The sequence below is a fragment of the Plecotus auritus genome, assembly GCF_963455305.1.
Source record: "Plecotus auritus genome assembly, chromosome: 8".
Lineage (NCBI taxonomy): Eukaryota > Metazoa > Chordata > Mammalia > Chiroptera > Vespertilionidae > Plecotus > Plecotus auritus.
Genome location: NC_137782.1, coordinates 35,513,782 through 35,536,893, shown reverse-complemented (window position 1 = coordinate 35,536,893; position 23,112 = coordinate 35,513,782).

The window sequence follows — 23,112 nt, the reverse complement described above, 5'->3', positions numbered from 1 at the left end:
TGTAAGGAAAAATATCCTATAAGTAAATTACATCTAGAAAATTTTTACTTTACAAAATTAATTTTCATTTGTAATGCTAACAGCAAGACAGCTATGGAAAACACACATTGTGTCTAAATAAGATAAAGGAAAATCGTTTGGGCAAAAATAAAAAGGATCCCAAATCAATTATATAGAAAAGATTCCTTTATTAACTTTTGGTCGAGAATATGTTTGTATATTTTCAGAAAACAACTCCAAGACCATGTGGATTCCTGCAACAGAGAGGAATTGACAGGTCTGCTCCAACCACGAAGACAAGAGGAGAAATAGTCCAGAGATGGAAGACGCTGACGACGCCTTGCCACGCTAGCTGTCAGCAGCTGTGCGATGCAGCAGGTTGCCTAGGACCAAACCAGAGAGGGTTGGACCTGCATTGCCACCATGGGCCCACCATCCAGATATCATTGCTGACATGTACACATAAGGAACTGTTTGACATTGAAACGGGGACTCAGAACTGTTGGACATTGACATTGGGACTCAAACATTTTTTGTTATTATATGTTTATTTCTAGTCTGCAAGGCAAGATTTTTTAAAGGAAAGAAATGGGGAAAAAATAGACACAGAGGCAAAGAAGCATTGAACAGACTGTCAAACTACAGCGGGAAGGCAGGGGAGGTTGTGGGGGGGGCTGTAAGAGATCAACCGAAGGACTTGTCCACATGCATATAAGCATAACCAATGGATACAAGATACTGGGGGGCGGGCAGGTAAAGGCATGTACTGGGGGGTAGGGGAGGCCGGGGGGGAGGTCAATGGGGAAAAAAAGGAGACATATGTACTACTATTTGTAATACTTCAAACAATAAAAAAAGAAAAAAATATATTATTACATGCTCACTACATACATTAAATTAAATGAAAAAGTATCAATAAGAGTGATATCACTCCTACTCCCACCATCCAGAAAAACACACTACTCATATTTTGTTATATTTACTTTTATCCAGCTTTTGGTATGCTATCCTATTTTTAAGTAGTTCAGAACACATTGCTTTACATATATTTATTTAATTGGAAGATGATCATTCTTTTTTGATATGTAAGTTACAGAATAGCATTGTTTCTCTCCTTTTCTATTCTGAGGTCAGAGCAGATCAGTTACCTGCTTGTAAGATATTCCTCATTTTTCAGTGTAATCTACCCTACTGGATCTAATCAAAAGAATTCACTCAGAAAACCATGAGGGAGTTGTAATTGAAGAAACAGTGCCACTGGTGCGGGGTGGTAATGTGTCTAGCTATAAAAAACTAAGGCCACCCAGCAATGACCTTCCCATCATTTAAATGCTGCTGCAGGCTGTGCTTGGTCTCCATTAAACAGAAAGGGGCTTCTGATGAAATTAGGACTGGGATTGAAAGGATGGCCTGTATTTTACAAATAAAAATGCTTTAATATAATACTCCAATTACAATTACAAAGTTTCACATGAGCTCAGACCTCTGCGGGCTCATCTCTGGATGGGGATAGAATTGCACCCATCTCACCCTGCATGCAAAGCCCTGAATGTGCCCATCTTGACTCCCTGTGGTAGAAATGGGCTTTATGTCCAAGTAACTAAAATTTCTGAAAAATGACAAAAGTCTCCAATTGATCTGAAATATTTTGATCCATAACCATATTTTCCTCTCCACTAAAGCCTGAAAGAGACCCAATATCCTTATGGGTGGAGGTGTAAGGGGTGTGAATACAGTGAAAGAGGATTTCAACAAAAGAACCTAAGGACACAGATGTCAACCCCTCCCTTTTGAACTCAGTGATCCATAAAATAAAGTGTAATAAAAAAAAAAAAACCTCCTTCAACAAGAAGTCCTAGGTAGGCATGCACTACCTTCTGACTCTTTATGAAGGATAACAGCCATTACACTTTATTTAGGGTGAGTAGGATCTCCTTCTATTACAAAAAGCACAGACCTGAGTCAGCAACTTCCTGGCTGCGTGAACTCACAAGTGCTATTTAACATCTCATCTAGCACATAGTAATGGTAATACCTATTGTTGCAGGGTTGCTGAAAGGATTACAAATGATCTCTCTAACGCACCCGGCACAAGATAATTCGACCTGTCTATATAAGTCCATGATTTCTGGAACCATTCCTTGATCATCATTGCTTCTAAAATAGCTGTCATGTCGTAGTTATCCTATGAATAGTCACTGAATGAATAGATAAAGTAATCTGGCTTAGAATGAATCAATCTTGGAAGACAGAGGCAAAAGGTGCATTGCTCTATTAACAAGCTCTCAATGGGACCAACCTTGTTGATGATTTCAGACTGGGTGTGCCAGCTACTTCAAGGATGAAAGTAATCCCTTCTCTGCCTGCTGCAACCTCAGGCATCTGGACTTGGTGGTGGCCCCTTATTTCCTTGCTTATTCCTGAGGCCTGACTCTGTCCAACAGATTGACCAGACATCCATCTATACCAGCTTTTGATGCCCCCACCTCTTTTAACCCCCTCCCCATTGACTTCTCAGCGTATCCACCTGCTCCATTCATGTAGCCAGGATTCACCAGCTCCCACTCATGGGAAATAGGAAACAGATGGATGCAGAAGGAGGAAATGTGTTTGCAGGTGTGGCAGAAGAGGACATTGAAAGTCGAGCCCAGCTGTGAAAAACGATCAGATTGTGTTACTAGGAAGCAGATTTAATCAATTATAGCAGTGAGTCAGTAGGGTGATGTCAGATAAATTAAATATTCAACACGATGTAATAATCCCACCAGTAATGTTAGAATGCTTGCATTTATTAATCTAAAGCACTCCCCGATGAGGTGGCTGAATGGTTGAACATGCTAGAAGGATTCTCTCTTAATTCATGGATCCCCCAGAGTCAGGGAAGGGAGATCCTTTTTCATGGTCTTCTCAGGGTGGTAGGATTTACCCTTCAGTCCAGAACGCTTTCCTCTGATGAACAAAGAAGGAGTTTAGTAAAATACTCTCTTGCTCTCTCCCTCGTGGACAGAATTTGCATGTGCTCCCTGCACGCTCCTTGCTCTGGTGGAAAAGGTTGATGAAGTACCTCTGCTTATCTTCCACCTTGCAATTTGGTATCTGAACAGAGGAGACACAATAGACATGCCCCAGCCTGGTGGTTGGTTTGCTTGTTCACAAAACTGGGACCAGCTGAGGCTTCGTCAACTTTCAGGTTTCTATTTAGAGGCATAAAAGACAAAAAAAAGAGGAAAAGAGAAAATAAGCCTTCATTCAGAATTCCCAGGCTCACATAAAATAGAATTGTTATTCCAAGACCAAACTGCTTTGATAACTGACTCACAGCACTGTTATTAATTTATGTATTAAGTAGCTGGTGTCCATTTCTGGATTGTTTTCATTTGATAATTAAGCAGTACTGCCTCTAAAGGAGACAAAGATGATTGAACTGTCACTGTGTCCCCTCGGACCCCTGTGCTGGCTGCTAAGGCCTTCCACAGTACAATTGTGAACTTACCGAGGGCCTGCTTACTGTGTGTGACATAGAGGGGTGTTGGTCCTGCCACCTGCCAGTCACTCTAGGATACCTCAGCCCGCCCTCCCCACCACCTCTCTGAACTCACCACTTATGCCTCCCACCATCAAAGAAAGCTGGAAAACAAATGGGAGGCTGGAGAAATGGCTCTTGGCACAAATCATTCATTGATCAGTTCTTTCATGCCTGGGATGAATTTTGGGGTTATCGGTTAATGCATTTAGGTGATAAAAATTATCTAATTAACCAGACCCAGATAGCATGTATCTGCCTGTGTGGTAGTTTCAGAGTTTCATCTACAATCTTTCTGGCTGATAAAAATAGGGGATGCCAATTACATGTTTGGGACAGTGGCCAAATATCTATCAAAGGCTGGAAAATAGTCAATCCTGATATTTGCAGGCAACGCAGGGTTTTGTCACAGCCTCCAGAGGAGAGCGACTAACGGTTTTACTGGCTGTATCACTGAAATGCTTCTATTTTAACCAGGAGCTGGCAAGGACCATGTTCCCTTACTTTGCAGAAGTGGCTAAAACAACTGTTTTAAGATGTTCTTCTGGAATAGCAGATGATGGCAAACAATCAGCCACCTTGTTGCTTCTGGGACCCTCCAGGCATTCTGAAATTGGGAAAACTGTAAAACAGGTACATATATGCATAGGTATCCACTTGGACACTTGAATTTTTGTTTGTGTGTCTATTGGTTTGTTTCAAATCTCCAAACAAAATTAAAAATTTTTTTATTGGTAACATACAGTGTTTCTGAGTGTTCATTACATCATTATGCATTATAACCATCATATGCTACTTCACATAATGTTCACTGCTATGGAGAAAAATAAATCCAGGTTAATAGTATGAGCAGTGGTCGGCAAACTCATTAGTCAACAGAGCCAAATATCAACAGTACAACGGTTGAAATTTCTTTTGAGAGTCAAATTTTTTAAACTTAAACTTCTTTTAACGCCACTTCTTCAAAATAGACTCGCCCATGCCGTGGTATTTTGTGGAAGAGCCACATGAAAGGGTCCAAAGAGCCGCATGTGGCTCACAAGCCGCGGTTTGCCGACCACGGGTCTAGAGTAATATGGGTGCAGGGGTTGCAGAGGAGGCACTTTCTGGCCAAATATTCAGAGAAGGAAAGATTATATCGCACTCACTCTTTCTCCCAGGGGTGCTGAGGACAAAGCCACAGGCACTGTCAGCTCTCCACACAGTTTTTATTTTTAAGTCAATTTATCAATATCATGAAAATATCGATTATGACTGACATACTTTGATATTCTTTAATAATTTTTTTGAGATTTACCTTAAGATACTTTTCCCTTGCCCAGGAAGCCTTCAATTATTAAAATGAAAATGTTATATCACCATAGAAACGAATTTGACTTTATTGGCTTCTATTGCAAATGATGTGTGAGTATACTTGGAAGAGGAATTCTGGTCATTGATATCCCAGTTAACAGTGAGTCACCGAATGCCACATTTAGCAATGTTGATGTTCCATTTTAGGAAATTGCATCAGAGGAAAACAACATAAGCCAATCACTGATGATGTAGAAGCACCTTTAGGTCTTGTGGTGTCTCCTGTGACTATCACTTGATTCTGCTCACGTGCCAGTGAGCAGATACATAGAGAATTATATGGTAGGTAGCAGAGACAGATGGTGTGAATACATTCGGATCATAATGGGGAATGTTATTGGTGGTAGGACAGGGAATAAATCCCATATCTATCACAAAGCTGTGAAGTAAGTTCCACGTGAAATAAAAATGAAGCAGTAAAAGGCTGAAAGGAGGAAACAAGACCCTCTCTATTGAAGACATAGTATCAAGTTTTCCTGGAGGTCATGTACATTGCTGGCTATGTAAGCAGGATGTCAGCGACCATGGACCGGTCCTCACACTTTGCCGGCTGCGGGTGGAGAGGCTGCGCTGGCAGAAAAAGGAAGAGGCATGCCTGAGATCGGCTGTCCGGATCACAGCCTGATGCGCTGGGCTGGGTCTGATGCCCCTGCTTTTTCTGCTTCCCTCTGCCCCGCTGCCTTGATCGCCATTGCTGATCCATTTTGGTTTATTTTGTCTCTAGCTCACTCAGGCTAGACACACTTCTTGCGCATATACACAGCTCCAAAACTTGTTTCCGGAAAGAATTTAATTTAAAACCCTTTGCTTTTGGGAGTAATGCATGTGAGTCTGTGTTTTCTTCTTTTCCATGGCATTTGCATTTCAACTTAAATTTTACTTAGGTCTGTTGTTAAAGTTTCAGAAAATGGTTGGGAACATTAGATTCCCGCCCCCATCCAGAGAGGCCGTTAACAAATAATACTTGTCACCATCACCATGGTCACCATCCCCACTCTACCTTCCCAGCTCCTGCATGTGCCGTCTTCTCCAGTGCCCTAAGATGGCACCCGTAACCTGCCAGCCACTCCACCTACTCGTACATCTTGCTTTGGCTCCTGTAAAAAATATTCAAAGACCCTTTCTAGTTCTAGCATCCTATGGTTCCCTGATTCCATGGAACAGGTTTCTGTAATATTATTTTATCTAATCCGAAGCCACAGTTATTTATTTCCATATGTTAACTGTTCGGTTTTGGTCCTATCTGCCAGGAGTTGTGCCAGGAAGTTGGCATATTTCTAATCTTCAGATGAAGTACCTGTTCTTTTCATTTAAAAAAAATGTTTTTATTGTGTGGTTTTGTTTTTTTTTAGAGAGAGTGGATGGAAGAGGGATAGAGAGATAGAAACATTGATGAGCCCCCTACTGGAGATCAAGCAGCAACCTGGGCATGTGCCCTGACCAGTAATCGAACTGGCAACCTCTTGGTTCCTGGGTCCACCCTCAACTGCTGAGCCACACCAGCCAGCAAGCCTCCCTGGGTATCTCCGGACATGTGGAAATAACCGGGCAGGACAAAACGTCTTGTGGAAACTAAAGGATGGGAGCCATCATGCCTGTGTGCCTTCATATAACCTTAACATAGAATGTTTTTGTCCACAATTGTCCCACTTTGGGCATCAGCTTTGAGGTAACCATAATGTTCAGGTCTGACAATGGACAGCAGGTGGCACTCTTGTCTTAGGATTCCCACTCTTAAGTAAACAGTAACCAGGGAAAATTTCAGGTGCATTTAAAAATTTATTTACATATATTTTTTCTCTGCCAAGCCAGAAATGTAGTCCATTTTCTTTAATCAGGTTCATTTGCTTCCTGCTGTGTTACTCCAATCGGGTAATAGTCAACCTGACTCTTCTGGCTATGTTCTCTCCTAGAGTCGGGCATGAGATTTGGATTTGCTGGAGTTTGGGCCTTAGTTGTAAGTGCAGATCTGGCAGAAATGCTGTTTCTACATGCAGAACTGGGTGTCCCTCACGTAATTCCAAGAGGTCCCTTGCAGACACCCACTTGGCAGGGGACATGCTTACCCCAGATGTTAAGACTGTGGCTGCCCTTCCCTGACTGAAGCAAGGGAGCCCAGAGGAGGGAGTGAGAAAAGGGCTTGCCTAGAAAGCTGGGTGGTGATCTGGGTGATGGGGATGGGAGTGCACTGGGCTCAATCCTTGCTGGCCTCCCAGCAAGCACCTTTGTTCATTCCTGCTGATCATGGCTTATGGTCAGCTCCCCAACAGCACTGTGAGCATTGGTTCACCCATTCAATCATTCATTCAGCAAGTCCCGGCCTCCTAAATCCCAAAAGTGCTGTTTGTGAGTGGTGCCAGTCAGGAGACAGAAACCGCATAGTTATTCTGAGAGAATTTAATGTAAAGAATTGTAAGTGATAAAAAAAAGGGAGGGGGATATATTCTTAGCTTCCCCTGCAAAAAAAAAAAAAAAAAAAAAAAAAAAAAAAAAGAATAGTAAGTGATGCATTTAAGTTGTTAACTAGGCACAGGTATCCAGGGTGGTGACCGGAGGAGCAGCTGCCACCTGTGGCTGGGTATCCTCCTGGAAGCTCAGGAGTTCCTGGTGCTGGGTCTGGGCCTCTGAGAAGAAGGCTCTGCTCAGCTGGTGCTGGTCTCTGAGCTCACGGGATAAGGATGCTTCTGCTGGCGTTAGAAAAACTACACGTTGGATTCATCAGCTGCTGCTATGGAGAGGCATTGCCACTGTTGGGATGAAGAATTGTGGCTAGGGGGACACTCAGAGAAATGGAGAGCCAACAGGGATCAATTCCTCCTTCCTCCTCCCTCCAGCACCTCCACTTGGCCAAGCCTGACGGATGCTGGCAGCACAGCAGTGAGGTGGCTGATGGTGCCAGTGCAGGCCACACAGGGCAGTGTGTGGAGACAATAGATAAGTCACCACCAACTCAGACACACTCACAGGACCTCCCCCGCCCTCATGGAGTTCCACCAGGACCAAGGCCATGGGACTGGAGGACAAGACCTATATTCTGTGATGTGGTTCCTAGCCTCGAAGGGAGCATGTGGTCAATGGACTCATTTCCTTTAATTGCTTCAATGGGACTTAAAATTTCACTAAAAGCAGCACCACATAACTCCTCTCTTTTTTATTTTCTAAAATAAAATTTCCTCACTGTATCTTTTCACCCTCCCCCATTACATCCTCCTATGTTCTTAGCATGGGTTTGACTTTTCACACAAATCAGATCCAAGAGGAGGAAAAGTATGTCAAAATGTCATCGTGTGTCTTTTGTTAAATGTAAATGGACGTGGTGAATTGAATTAATGCACTTTCAAACTAGACAGAGTGACTACACTTTCAACAGCTTTCATTATCATGCTAACACCTCTTGTCAGACCTAATAAATTTGACATGTATTGGCATTCCCATTCTTTGTTAGGATGTTGACTTATGCTTTTTTAATTATTATTATTCAGGAAAAATAGAAGTGGAAAGGATTAGGGAGGTTTGGGTCCAAAGGAGAGAAAACATAAGTGGATGGAGAAGTATCTCTTTATATGTTTTTCTCGTGTTCCACAGGCCAGAAACTTGGAAGCTACATGTCTCCTTCTCCCTTGCCAGGAATGTTCTGCATCCATTTAACATTCCATCAGTGAGTTGAATTCACTTGATATTTGGCAGGTGAAATGGTGACAGGAGCCGTTTTGTTTCTTCCTCTGGAAGTCAGGTGTGGTCTTGCCAGACAGGAGTTATCCAGCAGCTTGAGCCCTAATATCTAGTTCACCTCAGGCCGACCTGAGGGACCAGCAGCAATTATCTGTAGGTTCCTGATTCAGAGCAGCATCCCCTCTTAACTTTCTAATGGCAAACCCAAAAGTTAAGGTAGTCTCAGATTTTCCCTTCTTCAGGCTTCCAGTGGTTTTATAAGCACCTCAATCCCTCTATCTAATTCCTTCCTGTTTGACCTATTCAGAGAGGTCTTTACTTTCCTGAGCAAACCCACACTGATTCCCAGGTGTGTGTGGGGGTAAGGCCAAAAAGGCACATTCCGTCAGTAGATGAGTGGGTAAAAAGCTGTGGTACATTTACACCATGGAATACTAAGCAGCTGTAAAAGAGAAGGATCTCTTCCCATTTGAGACAGCAAGGAAAGGCCTTGAGAGTACTATGCTAAGCAAAATAAGCCCATCAGAGAAAGGTAAGTATCAGATGATCTCACTCATATGTAGAATTTAACGAACAAAATAAACTGATGAACAAAATAGATCCAGAGACATAGAAGCATGGAACAGACTGACACATTTCAGAGGGAAGGTGGAGAAGGAGGTGGGAGAGATTCACTAGGGAAACTATATGCATATATGCATATCCCATGGACACAGACAATAGTGTGGTAAAGGCCAGGGAGGGGTGGGTGCCAGGTGAATGGGGGTCTATGGGGGAAAAAAGGGGGGACATCTGTAATACTTTCAACAATAAAGATAAATTTTTAAAAAGTCATTTTATCTGATAAGTTAGTCTTATTTCACCATGTTTACCAGATAGATAAGTTTTAAGAAACTCTAGAGATTATATTCTTGATGACCCAACTTAGATTTGGACAGATCTTGGGAGATTCAGAAACCTCTTGGCCTCAGTCCAGAGGTAACATATCCTTACAGTATCTTTAATATACAAGGTGGCCATGAGGAAGAAATGACTACCCTCTTGTGCTGGTCTGAGCCGGGCAATCCAAATCAGAAGCAAGAAGGGGGTACTCTCCTTCCTGCGGACAACATTAACGGAGAGTCACTCTCATGCAGTAGATCTGACTCAAGTCCTTTAAGAAATGTGCATTTAATATTCATCCCTGGAATAGAGATTCATCTCTTCAAAAGTTGCTCACCATCTCACTCAGGTGTTCCTACTCACATGGGATGAATTGAGAAGGCCACATCAATTCTGTCTTCCCAGGGGTTCTGGATCTGTAGGAAAAGAATTTAGTCCCTAAAACGAAATTCTTTTGAACAGTACTTGTCCCAAATATGCCTTTTGTTTTTTTCTCTATTTCCCACTCTTTATCTTTTTAAAAATCTGTCTTAAATATGCATCATCTTATGAGTTTATAATTGTAAGATAATATTGTAAATTGCAGATGGTTAAATACATACTTTATTATTATTATTTCTATTCATAATTTCTTGAATAACTTCTTTCCTTGGAAATGCTGAAAAGTTACAGGATTGTTCATTAGCCAGAAAAGCAGCCTGAAGGGAGGCCACCTAGTTCCTCTGGTCATGGCGTTTCTGAGAAGGGAGCATGCTGAACTATGCAGACTGACTCTGCAAAGCTACGGTCTGTTCGTTTGAGCAGTATATTTGGTGTCAGAGCTGAGAGACATTGGTTGATAATACTTAGTAATTGCTTTTCTTAAGTGTTATCACAGATTGTCCTATGGGTAGGTCATGATGGCACTGCGAAGTGGGTAGAACAAGTAGTAGCAGGCTAATCCCACTGAAAGGAGACACACTTTCCTCTACAGCCAGGAGAGCTTGGTGCCCAGTGTGGCCAAGAACAAATCACCTGGGCCATGCCCTCTAATTTTGGCATGGCCCAGGGGATTACTGAGTCACTTAAAGAGTAAGACAAAAAGAAAAATCTAAAACCTTCAACAAAAGTAGGAATCAAACACTTTCAGCTATTTTAAAACCCTAAAGGTTGAAGAGATTAATTTTTATCCTGTCACTCAAAGAGCTGGGATTCTCTTTGACTACAAACTCTAGCCAGCCTTCCAAGCCCTTGATCAAGGACAACAGTCACCAAGACCTCTCAGTGACCCTACAAGCCCTACCTGTCTGCTCCTCTTCATGGCCCTACAGCACCAATGAACATACCATGAATGTTGGTGGGCTGACACAGGGTGCCCCAGATAGTTCTCTATTTCTCTCAGTGTTTTGTCATATCTCCTGACTAGTCTGAAAGAGTCTGGACAAAAACTATGTGCTGGAGAGCCACACACAGCACTGTGGCCACCCCCCAGGCAGCCCAGCTCACATGAGATGGAGCCAGGACACCATGTGGCTACTTCTGACCCCCTGGCAGCCTTCCCTGGCATACCCAAGCACAACTGCACAAGGAGGGCAAAGACGCAATCCTCCCTGTGGGATAGTGTCCCAGTTTAACACCCACCCTCTTCAACCCAATACGTACGTGAATAAAGGAGGATAGTGAGCTCATGGAACTGCGAAGACAGAAGGAGAAATGGCCTAAGGTAGGGTGGACAGAGTGATGCAAATAACATCATCATTCTCTCTCCCTTTTTTGCTCTCTCCCTTTTTCTCTCTCCCCAGTTGGTCTTATCTTGGTAAACTGGCCTCTTCTTTCCCTACTAATTGAAGCAGATTATATCCACCTGGCATAGAGCACGGCTACTAGTAAAACCAGGCTTAGGTCATGTCAATGAAGCAACCCCAGAGGAAAGGAACCTCTCCCCTCTGCTGCAGTGTATATATGATTCCCAGGGCAGGTCTCTCAGTGGCCTGGCAAAGGTGGCACACTCCCTGCTGTGGCCAGTCATTGAGTGTGGGGCTGGTGTTATCAATCTCCAGGCCAGCTATCAGGAACCAAACAGAGCTGAGGAAAAGCAGCTCTCCTCACAAAAGGGGCGGGTGTCTCTCACACACACACACACACACACACACACACACACACACACACACACTCTCTGGCAAGGTCTCTTGGGGTGAGCAGTAGAATTCAGTTCAGAAGTCATTCTCTCTGACAGAAACATGCAAGGGAGGCATCCTATGTGGTGGTTCTGGGTATTATGCCTGGCTCAAGCCAACATTATCTGTCACTCAGTTTCAGGAACATCTGACACACCTTTTCATGCTGAGAGCTAATTGCCCTATTTTCAAACCTGGAACTGTCCCTCTTGTGATATTTTTCCAATCGCAGTGATATATTTGTCTAGCCAGCAAGCGCTGCCAAAGCCAGAGCTATTCCGGAGAGGAGTTAGGGTGGGGAGCAGGAGAATTATTCACAGTAAACAAAAGGAAATTCTCTGTGAATCAAAAGTTACAAAGCAATTGCATACTTTCTTTAATAACACATGTATGATAATAAAAATGGTTTGCTATCCATTTTTAATCTTCACGAAATGAATACACTCAATCATGGAAGTTATAGGGGAGCTGGTTACTTCAAATAATGCAATGAATACATTACAAAAGTAATTAAGGGAGAACTCAATGAAGTAGAGCAGTATTCTATACCAACCCTTCTTCACAACAGAAAAAAAAATCCACAGGAACGACACAGGAGAAAGATAAATGAAAACCAAGACAATGCAAAAATAAATAAGGCCACCTTTGAAGATTGAGCTAGGCCCCACACTTCCATACCCCTCAAAATAGTATTTTTTTTTAAACCTAGGAATAAGGAAATAATAAATACTCACTGTAACCTGTACTTTGATGTATTTATTACTAATAGTTACTTATCACTTGCTACATATAAAATATTCTTGCAAGAATATGGTGCATACCAAACAAAGTATAAAACATTGATCCTTGTCTTCCAGGAGATTAGATCCTAGTTCAGGAGTTATGTCCAGGGACACAAAACTATAAACTTAGGTGAGGTGGGTAATATATTTTATGAATAGAATACATTCTATTTTCCTCTGGAATTTAGAAAAAAAGAGAAATTAGGGCATAACTTGTTGGAGGTGCCATTTGTCCTGATCAACTGTCATGATATCACAATTCTTGTGTTCAAGTGACCCTATTTTACTTAACTGTGGTCTCAAACTGCAAAAGCAGTGATGCTGGGAATTCAGGTATGCCAATGAGAAGCCTGATAGTGCTTCCTTTAAGTGAAAGATATGTATGTATTGACAAAAATGTAGTATATGTAGGGTTTGGTACTATTCATGGTTTCAGGCAAACACCAGGGGTCCTGGAATGACTCTTGGTGAAATGTGTGGGAAAGGGAGAAGGATGCCCAGTGAGGCTGTAGGCAAAGGTTGCTATACTTAAAAGGTAAGGGATGAAGGGGAAGGAAAAATAGTATAAATATAGTGCCCAGAGATAAAGCTTTATTTTTTTTTTTATATAGAGCAGAATTTAACACATTTAGAGACAAAGGGGAAGGAGGCAGGAGACAAAGAAACCAAAGATGATTCAGGGAAGCACAGAGGGAGGATTAAACAGGCAAAGAAATTCCTTCCAGATATGGAAAGGCTATTATTTATTTACTTATTTTTAATTTATTTATTGATTTTTAGAGAGAGAGGAAGGTAGAGAGAGACAGAAACATTGATTTGTTGTTCCACTTATTTATGCACTCTTTGGTTGATTCTTGTATGTGCCCTGACTGGGATGTAACCCCCAAGCTTGGCCTATCAGGATGATGCTCTAACCAACTGAGCTACCCGGCTAAGGTAGGAGGAGTAATTTTTTAGTTAAGATAAGAGAAAACGGAGAAAGTGCAAATGACTGCAAAGATACATTAAAATGTAGAAGATGGAAAACAAGGGAACTCACACCTGGTGATCTCAATTTCTTTTTGATAAAGCTCAAGGCAAAATGTAGTAGGAACATCTGGATGAGTTAAACTCGGCTTTATGTTAGAGAGTCAGGAAAGCTGTTGGAGGCCCAGCTCTGCTGCGGGATCCTGAGCACTCCTTTCTTTACCTGTTTGCTGCTGTCTGAAGCAGGACTGCTACCTCCCCTGAGCACAACTGAGATATGGATGTGAAGGCATTTTGCACACTAGGAAGTCTGCTAAAATCACTGGCTGTCATCATTATTTGACTTATTTATTATGAGTATGAATATTACCCACAGATAAAGCAGATCCTCAGGACCATCTTGGATCCAAATGAATCTCAACCTTCAGATGTCCTGGGCCCCCTCCTCGGACCAGATTGGGCTAAAATAGACCTAATCTCCAATATGCTGAGCACCCTTCCCAAGAGCTTCCCACCTTCAACCATTGGACCTTGAACTCAGTACTTTCATAGCATGATGTACTGAAGCATTTACCACAGCATCCAGAGTTATTTAGAGCCCACACAGAGAGAAGGTAGCTGCTAACACTTCACAAATTACTTTAGTTTCTTGCATTTTTATAGCAGGATGTCATATTCCCTCCTAATCTAATATATCACTTCAGGACACAATGTCATTCTAAAATTTTTTAAATATTATAGAAAAGATTATCCACTTCTTTGATACAAATCAGTGACTCATATGATTCAAAAATTGCCACTATTACTCTTGGATTGATGAACAGATTGTTTTCCCAAAGTTTGTCTGAAGTCAACTGTATTTTTTTCCCCCCAAGATGGAAATTTTATATCACAAAAATTATATACCTGTTGGTTAGGTTTCCAGGTAAATTTACAAAAATTAATATAACTCTAAAAGAGAATGGGACACCACAGCCTTACACCACCCAGTCCAAGGCAAGTGAAAGTATTTCTTTTAGTGGCTTTCTCAGAAGCAGAGAGAAGTTTCTTTCTCAGAAATACTCAATGCCCCAAATTGGGTCATATGTCCATTTCTAAACACTTCCTCTGGGGATGGTATGTGTTCATTGACTTCAGCCATCTGGGAGTCATGGGGGTGGGGGTGATGTAAGGTCTCCCTGAAATTATGGGACTGAAAGGTGAAAGGACTAATAACTGATTAAAACAGGAAAAGAAGGGAGGATGCTGGACAGCCAAATGCAACATCCTATTCACTACATGTGTGCTATGGAAAGAAGCAAGAGGAAGTGTTTTCTCTCTGACTCCTTATACAAGCTAAGGTTATGAATCTTGAACTTCACCTGTCCTCACTAAATCCCTCTTTTCCGCACACCCAGGCTCTCACTGAGGCCAAAGTAGTCCACATCAAAAGAATAACCTGTTCAATTTCCCTGAGTTCTTCATGTTATCCATTTCTCTCTTCCAAACCCCCAACCCCCATTTGTGTTGCTGATCTCACTTGATTAGTAAGAAGAAGCTAAATAGAAGCTAGACATACTGAAGTTGATAAGTCACTAACGCAGATACTCCTGTTTTAAAGTAGATGATCATTTATACCTCCAACATCTCAATAAACCACATACAGGTGAAATTTGGGCCGCATAAACATAGAGAAATAATAAAGGGAGGACGGAACACAAGTAGAGATGACAAGCAAACTAGCTGTGTCTGGGTCCGGCTACGTCTAGGTGTCTTCCTCTGGATACACTTTACTTACTACTACTCCTTCTATTTATGCAACCTTTTCTTTCCCTAATTCTGAGTCCACTAATACCCTATAAGCTCTAAGGGGACACCTGAAAACATGCATGGCAATGGCAGCAGGGGGAAGGAACAGGGTAGGGGACTGTCACATTTTGATGTAAGTTATGGACTCCTTCCACATGCATCCATCAAGTAAAGGTCACTGCATGGAGTTATAGATGAATTACTAGATAGGTATGTGACGAATGATAGATACAAACGCACAGTATTCCATTAGCTATAAATCATCATCCATTAAAGACACATTATTTTATATAACACCAAGAAAGAAAAAAATACTGCCAATTATAAGAGCCATCAGTGTTAAAAATGAAAAAAATGTGCATTTTAAAATTGATGGACTACAGTGTATACATTCTTTCCAAAAATTAGATAGTTTTCTAATTAATTTAACTGCAGCTTGAAATGGGTAGGTAAGAGTGAACATATGCCAAGAAGGTGTCAAAGGAATCTCTTATTGCAGTTCAGGAGTAGCCTTGCAGGTGAAGATTCAGAGTTAGTTCTTTTTTTTTATTTCTACTAAAAAATTGAAGCAGATTTTCCCATTCCTGGGCACTTTAAACTATTCAGTCAAAAATCCACTAATAATGTATGAGAATACACTATATACAAGTTAGTGTGCTAGGCTTGATGGAGAGTACAGATAAATATAAACTGTGGTAACAACTATTAAGATGTTTATAACTTAGTTAAGATGAGAAATCATATAAAAATAAAAACTTAACAGAGGAAGCCATTATATGGGGAGGGGTAAAAGTAGGTTTACAGTTGTTTATATGGAAAATAATACAATAATTAATAAATAATAATACAAGAATTAACTGTGTTTTAAGTACTCACACTATAAACCCACTTTTGCCCCATCTTGTATATTGTTCCAAGTGATTCTGGAAAGATTACTATGGCCTAGCATCTAGGGGAGACTGTGGACTTGAACAGTATCTTAAGGAATAGGTAAGATCTGGACAGTGTTGGTAGGAGTTCTGTGTTCTACTAGGAGGGGAAAGAGCAAAGTGTTCTGATGTGAAAATACATCTGAGACCTCCTGAGCCAGCTGGTTGCTTATCCACTCCTATCCAAACTCCATTAGAGAAAACAGCTACAGAATCAAAGGCACAGTGAATAGACTGGTTTGGTATCCTCTGCCTTCACCAGATTGCTTCTCTCATGATCTTCTGGCCAGTGAATCTAATGAAGTTCTTCTAACTCAATTCTTAGCCATGCATCCTGCTTAACTGAATTCTCTTTATGCCACAACTACCAGTATCATGGGATCTACTGGTAAAGTAGTTATATAGTCAGATTGGAAACTACCCCACGGTATTTTGAGAGCACTTAGTCAAGAAGCCAGGACTATTAAAACGCACCCTTGATCACAATTTCCTCCTAAGTCTCTGAGGATCTAGGACAGTGATTAGCAAATCAAGGGCTAAGAAATGTTTGAGTTGCCTTTGGCTTTGACCCAAGTCCCACGGAAGAACTCCAATAGGCTGGACTGGATCCTGGCAAAGACTCATTTGTCCAGGATTGACGCCTAAGCAGCCACTTTTCTCTCTGCTCAATCCTAAATTTAAGATTATACTGCTCCACTCAGGACTGTTGGACATTGAAATTGGGACTCAAACATTTTTTGTTATTATATGTTTATTTCTAGTCTGCAGAGGCAAGATTTTTTAAAGGAAAGAAATGGGGAAAAAATAGATACAGAGGCAAAGAAGCATTGAACAGACTGTCAAACTACAGCGGGAAGGCAGGGGAGGTTGGGGGGGGGGGCGGTTGTAAGAGATCAACCGAAGGACTTGTATGCATGCATATAAGCATAACCAATGGATACAAGACACTGGGGGGCGGGGGGCAGGTAAAGGCATGTACTGGGGGGTAGGGGAGGCTGGGGGGGAGGTCAATGGGGGGAAAAAAGGAGACATATGTACTACTATTTGTAATACTTCAAACAATAAAACAAAATTTAACATAGATTTGATTTACCACTTGAAAAAAAAAGAAAGATTATACTGCTCCACAAAGAAAGGTCAAACATATACAGCCCTGACAGAAAAGAACAGGAACAGAGTTATCATTTCCTAGTAAAAGATTAGGCCTACCCCCAAGCTCAACCCATCTGAAAATGTGACCTTGTCGGTTGGGCCAGCCTCTCCTCTTTGACAGTGGAGTCTAGAGGACAGAGAAAATTCTCCCCTAGGGAGTCATGGGAGTGACCCTTATTCCTGACTCCCAAATCCATTCCAGACTACAGTGGCCTGGCAAATGAATAAAACTTAAATTACATATGATTCTCTTTCTAATGAACACTGAAAAGAATAAGTGGTGTGAAAATCTAGGTGCTATAAAGACCAGAGAAAGAGGTAAAATATTATCTGAAGTCATATATATATATATATATATCCAGAATATCTCACATTTTAAAAAATCTTCTCTTCAAAAGCAAGTTGGGGAGGGGAACAACGAAGACTCCCTGCAATATCAGAATTATTACAGTATCTCTGTACTTGGCACCTTTTGAGCCATCCAAATATGGACAACTGGGTCAGCTCCTGGCTTGAAATGCCAACTCGATACCCTTCATAGCCTCACTTTCACTTATAGCCCTCACCTACAACCATCATGACCCAGTATCTCTGACTTTGTCTGAAATATTAAATAGTAAAAGATCCCAGAGAGTTCTTACTTACTCTTTGTTTTAAACTGATCAACCAACTACTAAAAAAAAGGCAACAAATCATGTCATTCTATGGTAACAACAAATTATGAGCCATTAGTCTAAAACAGTCTAAAAAGATTCTAGACAAAGTTTTACCTTCCTGATACATTAAAAAAAAAATAAAACCAAAAACAAACAAACAAAAAAACCCAAGAGCCAGTGAGATGTTCATTTGTCTGCACAGCTTCTGTCCTCTGGAAAAGAAACCAGGTCTCAGTGTGGAATGTGATTATCTGATCAGCCCTCCTTGAGGGTTGGCTGAAAGAGCTGAGGTAGAGGCTAGAGGCCTAAGCGGCTGTCTTCCTTTCCAAGGCCAAATGTTAATCTCAGAGTATAAGCAAAGGCAAACTCACATGTACTTGGACTTCCACCCACCTACTCATCTCTCACAACTGCTCATTCCCCATTTCTCCCAAACCCTCAGCCTAAGGGTCCTTGCCTCAGATAGCTGTTCCTTCATACCATGTCCACCAGGTCAGAAGGTGTGTGTGTGTGTGTGTGTGTGTGTGTGTGTGTGTGTGTGTAATTGATATTACAACACACAAACACATGCACAAATATACCCCCATACACACACATACTTGCATGTACATACACACATCACATCTGCACAACACATATATACAAACATATGATTTTTTAAAAAATTGTCGGAATGCATCCTTTTTGAAGCAAATTCCTGCTCTCCACCCTAGCATTTCCTCTTGGAGTTTACAGTGATTGTATTATAGTCAAATGCTGTAAATAATACTCTCCAACTAAATGACACCCACTGGAAAGTTACTTCTTTATGGTTTTCAGAAGGCAGAGGTGGAGTGGGGGGACGATGAAAGATTCGAGCTTTTTAAACATCACTCTATCGATTTATGTATGAAAAATATGGAATCTGTCAAGGCAAACAGCACTATGTTAAATGTAAACTGTAATACCAGCTGTGGTGGCCACTGCTGCCAATACATATATTTTAGGAAATCAATTTACTTTTAAATGGAATTTTAACATTGGTGAAAGGAGTCACAGTGAAACCCTTATTTATATGAAAACTATCTTCAGCAGAGAGAAAAAATGCACATGCTCTCATAATCAGCAGAGACAGGAAACTAAGCAAACGTCAAGATACATGTCTGTTTTCTCAGTTATTTATTTACATCTGGAGAAGGTTGGCAAAGATGGGGAAGGAGGTGGCAGGGGGGAAGGAACTGAGAAGGTCTGCATCATAGGCCTGCCACCTCTCATGCTCCTGGCCATTCCTGACTCTTGCCTTTGGCTGGAGCTTCCTTCTAGTGTGAGTGGCCCACTCTGTCAGGACTTGGGACCTAGCTGCCTTACTTGTAGAGATGGGAGATGATGACTTCAGGTAGCCACACCACCTTGCTGAAGACCTGCGCGAAATGGAGGTCCCACTCTCTAATTCAGCTCTGAATTAGAGCTCTGTGACCATAGGCCTGTTACTTAATGACCCTGGGCTCAGTTTCTGCATCTGTAAAGTGAAGATGCCAATGCTCATCTTTCAGCATTTCATGAGAACTAAATGAGAGGACATATGTACAAGAGGCACAGGCCTCACTAGTCAACAAAAAATCACTACTACTTGTCTCTTCTTCTTTCTCTGGTTGAAGTGAAGACTTATGTCTTGGTCGAAGTCCAAGAGTCAGGTGGATGGGGCCAACCTATCTTTCTGATTCATAGCCACAGCCAAGGCAGCCTCTGTCTTCCTCACAAATGGGGGCCTAAGAGGAAAAGAGACTGGTGAGTGCTAATGACGCAGGTAACCTGGTTAAATCTGTACACTTCATTAGCTGAAGCTCTGGTTTGTTTTGGCACAAGGGCACTTTTTCTAGGAGCTTAAATACAATTGTCTGAATAGTAAGCCAGAAAATCCCCGTGGCTGAGCTGCAGATTACCTAAGCAAATAGCAGTTCTGATGAGTGCACATTTCCAATGCCGGGAAGGGATCCTCTCTTTAGGCAGAAGCAGCAAGTCCTGTCTCTCCCCTCCTTGTGGAGCAGGGAGTTGCCCTGGGAGGAGGTCACAGAGGATCCTCTTTAAAAATAATAGATTCCTAGGGTCATGGGCCTCCCATAAGGGAATTTGAGGTCATCTCTTCAGCTCCTATCTGATGGCTGGTCCGCAGCATCCTGTGGGGATCTCCAGGGACCATCGGTAAGGGTTCCTTATTGCATCACACACAGGCCTGTTCACAAGCCCCAGGACTGGGGACTCATGGGAGATGACCTTTCTCTCTGATCGCCCATCTTGGTTACTTAACTCTTTTAAAAACAACATGAAGAGTTTCATTAATATTGTAATATATGAGGTAATCCATGGGAGTTAACAAGAATTCACACAGTCCATTTTGATTCTAATCAGAATCTGAAAATAAATTCTCCACTGTTAAATTTGTATATTTAATTATTAAATAATGTAGCCTGTCCCCGTTATGCCAATATTGTGGTATCTTAATATAAATATCAGTATAGAATGGATTACCTACTTTTAGTTTTATATCATGAACACTGATATGTGTATTTGGAAGGAGTTATTATAAAGAAATCATCTGAGTGCCACAAATCTCCCCCAGCCCGTCCCTGGTCCCTGCCACATCATCCACGTAGGCTTTGTGGAGACAGACACAAGAACACAAGGAAAATAGACCCCTGACTCCCATCATCCCCAAAGAGCTTTTTATATGTTTATGACTACAGTCTCTCTCTCTTTCTCTCTCTCTCTCTCTCTTCTCTCTCTCTCTCTCCCTCTCTCTCTCTCTCTCTCTCTCTCTCTCTCTCTCTCTCTCTTTCTCTCTCTCTCTTCCCCCCGCTGCAAGAAAAAGGCAAAACAGATTCCAAATAATTCTTTTTAGACACATCTATCAGAATTACAGGAATTGTAGGGTCAATTCCATCTGTTATTTTCCCCTTCCTTTTTACACTGCAGGTGCTTTGGGGCATATTGTATTAAAAGCTGACTTATTTTCTCCATTTTGGCTCTAAAACATTTAATTCATCTTGTTTCGAATTTCAAAGCTCGGTGTTTCTGGATGGCCAAGCACTTTGAGTTTTCAAAACAGACTTCTTACAGGCTATTATTTTCTGTCCTTAATCACAGTGAAATAAAATGTAGGTTTGGTGCCACACCTACTCTAACCTTGTTTCCCCTGTGCCCCTGACAAATCCAGAGCTTGTGGCTGGAAATACAAGACAGAGACTCAAAATCTAAACTAAGCAAGACCCAGAAATACGCCTGGTGCTGCCATTTTATACATACCCTTCATCTACACCCACACTTCTCATGTCAGGAGAGGGGCCCCTCTGCTGCTGGCCTCCCTGCAGATTCCTCCCTGCTTGAGTAGCACTTGGCCTGTACCTCCAGCTCTGCACCTGCCAGCTGAGTTAATCAGGGTAAGCAACCTTTCTCTGCCTCAATTTTCTCATCTCTAAAATGGTAATATAATTGTACCTATCTTACAGGGTTGTTATGAGAATTAAATGAGGAATCCAGAAACGTGCTTAATAGCATGCTGAGTACATGCAAGCATTTTCACATCATCCATCATTATCTCTCTAAAGGTTCCTCCTCCGGTGAAGCATAATAAAGCTTGAATCTGGATCTCTTACCTACCATTGCTTCCCACTCCAGTCTTCCCTGGTCTCCAGCAGTCAACATGGCTACTCTGTCTTCTTCATTCTCTGATCCTTATTTCCTACAGGGGCATGGGCCATTATTTGAAGATTCCCCAGCTCATTCTCACCCAAGTAGGTCTGGCTGGCCTTTTAGACATCCGTAATTCAGCCAGCTCGCAGTCTTTGACTGCTTTTTCCCCCTTCCCAGCGATATTTCAGGCTCCCCCAGATGACATCCAGCTGCTCAGGAAGTCTCTGCAGGTGCTGCTCCCTGCTCTCCACTCAACCTTCTTGCCCCTCCTGGTCTGGGAACCCATGCCACACACACCCTGTTGCCACTCTGGGCATTCTGTCTCTCTGCCCAGCCTGCCTGTGGGGCTTCTGTTCCGGTTTCACCTCTGGCTCTGCTTGTAGCACACCCTTTGATCTTAGGAGTCACCCTTGCTTCCTCAGCCAGCCCAGACCCCCAAATCCGTGTTCAGTGAGGGTAGATAGGCGCTAGACAACCAGTGTAGATATTATCATTGTTGCTTTACAAATAGGGCAATTTCTCCTTGAAGAACCTGCAAGGTTTTCCTGGTGTTTCTGTGTGGATATATAAGTTTTCAATTCTCTTCTTTTGAAATCACCTGGGAGTGGAATTGCTGAGTCATATGTATCACTTTGAACTTTTTGAGGAACTACCGAATTGTTTTCCACTGCTGTGCACCACTTTACATTCCCAGCAGCAATGTGTGTGCTTCAATATGTCTGCATCCTTGCAAACACTTGCTAGTGTCTGTCTTTTTCATGAAAGTCATCCTAGTAGGTATGAAATAGTACCTCATTGTGATTTTGATTTGCATTTGACTCATGCTGTTTAGCATCTTATGAAAAGAGGGACAACGAGTCGGGTGGGGCTGGGCAGAGGGATTGAGAACAGTAGCCAGGTATGGGACAGCCTCTGAGGGCGGAGGGACAAGCCGAACAGGAGACCACGTGGCTGCCCTGTACAGCAGCATGGGGGTGGAGGGCTGCGGAGACAGCTGGTTGTCAGCCCAGATCCACTCCCCACTTTCCTTACCAACAGAACCCTATTCTGTTTAGAAAGGCAATGTGACAAGTGAAAACACATTCATCAGCCTCCTTTGTATCCAGGGGTGGCCTGCCCTAGGTATTCCTTTCATGAAGGTTTTTTTAAAAATTACTTGTTTGTGGGCACCTTCAGCTGGCACATGCCCTTTACCCTTTGACCCTTTTCCTTTCTGGAATGCAGACATAATGCCAGATTGTTGGGACCATAAGACAACAAACATGGGGACAAAAGCTATATGTTAACAATGACTGAATGAGGAGAGAAAGCCTGTTGTGAGTGTTGTACATGTGCACATCAACCCTGCAGATTGTTTTGTGGGGAAGAGTAAAACTTCTATGTAATTAAGCCACCAGTGTCAGGTTTTATCACAAACATCCAAATACAATGTCAACTGATACAGGAGGGAAAATGTGTGGGACTGCTCCAGATTGGAACTCAGCAGGGCAGGGTGGTAGGGTGGAGGGTCTTGAGGAAAGAGCAGTTACATAATCAGCCATGGAGTCCAGACTGGAGTGGGAAGGAGGAGAGGCCCAGAGAGAG